The sequence below is a fragment of the Hemitrygon akajei genome, unplaced genomic scaffold, assembly GCF_048418815.1.
Source record: "Hemitrygon akajei unplaced genomic scaffold, sHemAka1.3 Scf000051, whole genome shotgun sequence".
Classification (NCBI taxonomy): domain Eukaryota; kingdom Metazoa; phylum Chordata; class Chondrichthyes; order Myliobatiformes; family Dasyatidae; genus Hemitrygon; species Hemitrygon akajei.
The window spans coordinates 2,203,433-2,208,556 of record NW_027331937.1 but is presented as its reverse complement, the minus strand read 5'-3'; positions in this window follow the sequence as shown (position 1 = coordinate 2,208,556).

Below are 5,124 nucleotides of genomic sequence, written 5' to 3'. Positions count from 1 at the left end.
CCAGGGATAGCTACAATGGCGAGTACAGGATAGTAAACCATTTTGACGGTCTCAAGCGCAGGAATGTTTTGAGTTTTGGCCCAACGGTACCAATTTAGGATTTTTATCCAGATATGGATACATCCAGAACATATTCCTCACAGATCCTGCTGCGTTCCGCGAAGCATTTTGCAGATTCATTGCTGGAATACTCCAGACTCTCCTGTTCCCGATCTGCCTCTCTGCCTGGAGCCCGCTGGTCTCCGGTAGCGCAGAGTGACGGTTCTGATTGAGACTGGCGTTGAGAGGGAGACATATTAATAGAACAGGTAACCAGCAGCCACACCTCCACGGTGACGTCATCAATCCTCACGGACACTCCCTTCATTAAGTTCTACGGAATGACAGGAGCAGTTAACCATTTGTTTGCAGACATTCATAGAAGCGATACAAAAGCAGATTGTAAGTGTATCTAATAATACCAGCAGTCGGCTCTCCACGGATGCGTGCCGTGTCTGTAAACTGACACAAAATTGAGAAACATTGACACACAGTTAGACAGTTATATAGAACCAGATTAGAAAGGAAGGTACACGTAGCAAATCAAACACAAACAAACCGACAATAATGATGATATAAACAGATTAAAAATGAATATTGCTCAGATAGTTCTTAAAAAAATAGAGTTGCATCGTTTGATTAACAATGATATCGAGTTAGATTATTCCAAAGTAATGATTTTCGGAAAGAAAAGAGCTTCGAATCAACGGCCATTCTGGACAACGGGTGATTTCGGACGCAGCACGCGTATAAAAAGCGACAGTGGATCGTAACAGTGAAAAAAAGCTTTGACCAGCGTCCAGGCGGCGTTTGCGGTTGATCAGCAGGAGTAAGGCAGGGTCAAATGCAGTAGCCTTCGTCTGAATGGGCGGTCAAACAGTTCATTTTCAGGATTCTGCTCACCAAGGCGTCATCTCAGGGAGTCTACAGTCAAAGAAGCCAAAGAAAAGAACAACAAAAGCACATGGCTTAGACCTCTTTTCCATCCCTTCTTTATATCTGATCAGATAGGATAACAGAGATACCAGGCAGGATAGTTGAATGCTCCTCTTGCGGGATCTGGGAAGCCATAGAGAACTCCGATAAACCTAACGACGACGGCTGCGAGAGCTGCGTTCAGCTGGATCTTCTGACAATCCGCGTTGATGAGCTGGGGGTGGAACTGGACGCGTTCCAGATCATTTGGGAGGCTGAAGTGGTGATGGAATAGGCATTTAGAGAGGGAGTTACACCCAGGACGCAGGCAACAGGAGACTGTTTGAAAGTCAGGAAGGAGAAATGGCTGAAGTGGCCAGGGCAGAGTTGCAGATTTCCCATGTGGCCATCTCCTGCAACATTTTGGATATCGTCGCTGAGTTCCGGGGGCGGGATAATCAGCTAACAGTGTCCAGTTACAGTGTTGGACTCTCGTGTACTTATTTTGCCTCTGTGACACAGAATGGAAATTGGCGCTGAGTGGTGTCCTTGAGTGTATGTTGTTGTGGGGGCAGCGTGAAAGTCACTCTCTGGTGATAGGATATTCGTTAGTGGTGCGGACAGGTAGTTCTGTCGGAGACAACGTTAGCGATATCTCAGATCGAGTCCTCCGTCTTCTTAAATGGGTATGTGAGCAGCTAGAAATCGTTGGTCATTGAACTACCAATGACATGGGTACTATGAGTGATGAAGTATTGTACTGCCAGTTCCTGGAGTTAACAGTTAAGTTAAATGGCAGGACCTTCCTGGATATGTTGCCCGTGCAACGGGATTTTGAAGCCGGAAGCAGGGCGAATATACAGATTAATAGCTTGCTAAAGAGTTGCTTTTATATCCAGTTTCTCTGGAAATGGATGCTAACATTGCATTTGGATTCCCAGCCGTTCTGCAAATATTCCGACCGGGAATCTTCCCAAAAGGCTCTGCACCTCTGCTTGTTTCAATGTTTTTCCCTTTGTTAAAATAGTCCAGGCCTAGACAGAGAATATACAGTTTGTTACATGGCGAAGAGGTTGTTTTTATATACCAGTCCTCTGAAAATGGATAGGAACATGCATTTGGCTCCCTCACCACTGACTCAATCTTCAGATTTTCCTGTGTAATTACAACTCTGATTTTTCAATACAAATGTTCTTCCCAATCACGAAATACTCCACGCCTTTATTCCCTCTGCCAAAGAGTAAGACTCGGCACTTACCTACGTTATATTCCTTCATAATTCTTTGCCTCTTCTCCGGTCTGTCTGGGTCCTTCTGCAAGCACCTTGCTACCTCAACACTACCTGCCATTCCATCTACATTCACATGGATATCAAACCGTGTCACCGATTGCTCCGGAACTCCACTGATCACCGCATGTAATGTTTATGGACAACTCCAGAAGGCCACAATGTTAAACACCACCAGGATAGTTTAAATGATCTGAGCGAATGAGAAATGAGAAATGAGCGTGATTGGCTGTGTCCGGACATGAGGTTTCCCCAGCTGCTGTGAAACAGAAAAGGTATAAAAACTTACTATTAATACAAGTGTCAAATTCAAAAAAATTATATGACTATCGAACAGTAATTACAGATGGGACAATCCATAATAACCGTCCGGATAGCGTAACAGGGGATAGACAAAGAACATCAACTTATTCGATAGATAGACATAGCAAGTACACAACACGTTAAAAAATCAATGCTTTAAAAAACACCACAATATGCTGAATTAACCCTTACGTATTGTTCATAATCGAAACCTTCATAGTATGATGCGGGTCAAGTTTGAATCTGTCTAAGAATCCCCTAGTAACAATTGTCTATAGCAAATTCTGAACCACAGATCTTTTAGAATATATGAATAGCCTATCTGACATTAATATATGTGTGATTAATTCTTTATTAATGTTTCCGAGTGTAGGGAAAATGCATTGTTGAGAGAAAAAAGTCGTTTCTGACGAAATAGAATCTACTACCACAGAATAGTAGTAGAATCAGGGTGGTCAGCTATGTGTGGAGCCGAGGGAGATGGGAGAGATTTTGAACGATTTCTTCTCTTCGGTATTCACTAGGGAGAAGGATATTGAATGGTGTAAGGTGTGGGAAACAAGTAAGGAAGTTATGGAACCTATGACAATTAAAGAGGTGGAAGTACCGGCGCTTTAAAGAAATTTAAAAGCGGATAAATCTCCGGATCCTGACAGGATCTTCCCCAGGACCTTGAGGGAAGTTTGTGTAGAGATAGCAGGAGCTCTGTCGGAGATCTTTCAGATGTCATTAGAAACGGGGATTGTGCCGGAGGATTGGCGTATTGCTCATGTGGTTCCATTGTTTAAAAAGGGTTCTAGAAGTAAGCCTGGCAATTATAGACCTGTCAGTTTGACATCAGTGGTGGGTAAATTAATGGAAAGTATTCTTAGAGATAGTATTTATAATTATCTGGATAGACAGGATCTGATTAGGAGTAGCCAGCATGGATTTGTGCGTGGAAGGTCATGTTTGACAAACCTTATTGAATTTTTTGAAGTAGTTACGAGGAATGTTGACGAGGGTAAGGCAGTGGATGTAGTCTATATGGACTTCAGCAAGACCTTTGACAAAGTTCCACATGGAAGGTTAGTTAAGAAGGTTCAGTCGTTAGGTATTAATGCTGGAGTAATAAAATGGATTCAACAGTGGCTAGATGGGAGATGCCAGAGTGTAGTGGTGGATAATTGTTTATCGGGATGGAGGCCGGTGACTAGCGGGGTGCCTCAGGGATCTGTTTTGGGCCCAATGTTGTTTGTAATATACATAAATGATCTGGATGATGGGGTGGTAAATTGGATTAGTAAGTATGCTGATGATACTAAGGTAGGAGGTATTGTGGATAATGAGGTGGGTTTTCAAAGCTTGCACGGAGATTTATGCCGGTTAGAAGAATGGGCTGAACGTTGGCAGATGGAGTTTAATGCTGAGAAGTGTGAGGTTCTACATTTTGGCAGGAATAATCCAAATAGAACATACAGGGTAAATGGTAGGGCATTGAGGAATGCAGTGGAACAGAGAGATCTAGGAATTACAGTGCATAGTTCCCTGAAGGTGGAGTCTCATGTAGATAGGGTGGTGAAGAAGGCTTTTGGAACGCTGGCCTTTATAAATCAGAGCATTGAGTACAGAAGTTGGGATGTAATGTTAAAATTGTACAAGGCATTGGTAAGGCCAAATTTGGAATATTGTGTACAGTTCTGGTCACCGAATTATAGGAAAGATATCAATAAATTAGAGAGAGTGCAGAGACGATTTACTAGGATGTTACCTGGATTTCAGAACTTAAGTTACAGAGAAAGGTTGAACAAGTTAGGTCTCTATTCTTTGGAGCGTAGAAGGTTGAGGGGGGATTTGATCGAGGTATTTAAAATGTTGAGAGGGGTAGATAGTGTTGACGTGAATAGGCTGTTTCCATTGAGAGTAGGGGAGATTCAAACGAGAGGACATGATTTGAGAGTTAGGGGGCAAAAGTTTAAGGGAAACACGAGGGGGTATTTCTTTACTCAGAGAGTGATAGCTGTGTGGAATGAGCTTCCTGTAGAAGTAGTAGAGGCCAGTTCAGTTGTGTCATTTAAGGTAAAATTGGATTGGTATATGGACAGGAAAGGAGTGGAGGGTTATGGGCTGAGTGCGGGTAGGTGGGATCAGGTGAGATTAAGAGTTCGGCACGGACTAGGAGGGCCGGAATGGCCTGTTTCCGTGCTGTGATTGTTATATGGTTATATGGTTATAATAGCATGTCCTATTGTAACTGAGACATGAAAACATAACAGCCATAAGGATTGTAATATATTTGTTGATACTGAAAATGGCAAGAACATTCCGGAACTGTAGGGTTTGTATATAAGCATTTATAACCGCTGTAACCATCAAACACTGTCATCACTGCTAGATCATAAAACCTCCTTCTAACCACTATGCAATTATAAATATTAACTATTATTTCAGCATTAATTAACATTTATCCTACAAAGAAAATAAATGCAACTTGAAAACTAGTATTCAAATTCAAAACAGTGGTCGGATACCTTGCGTGTGTGGCCCTTGCATATGTGTTTCCCACATTTGCAGCAAGTTCACTCTTTGAGAAGCATAAT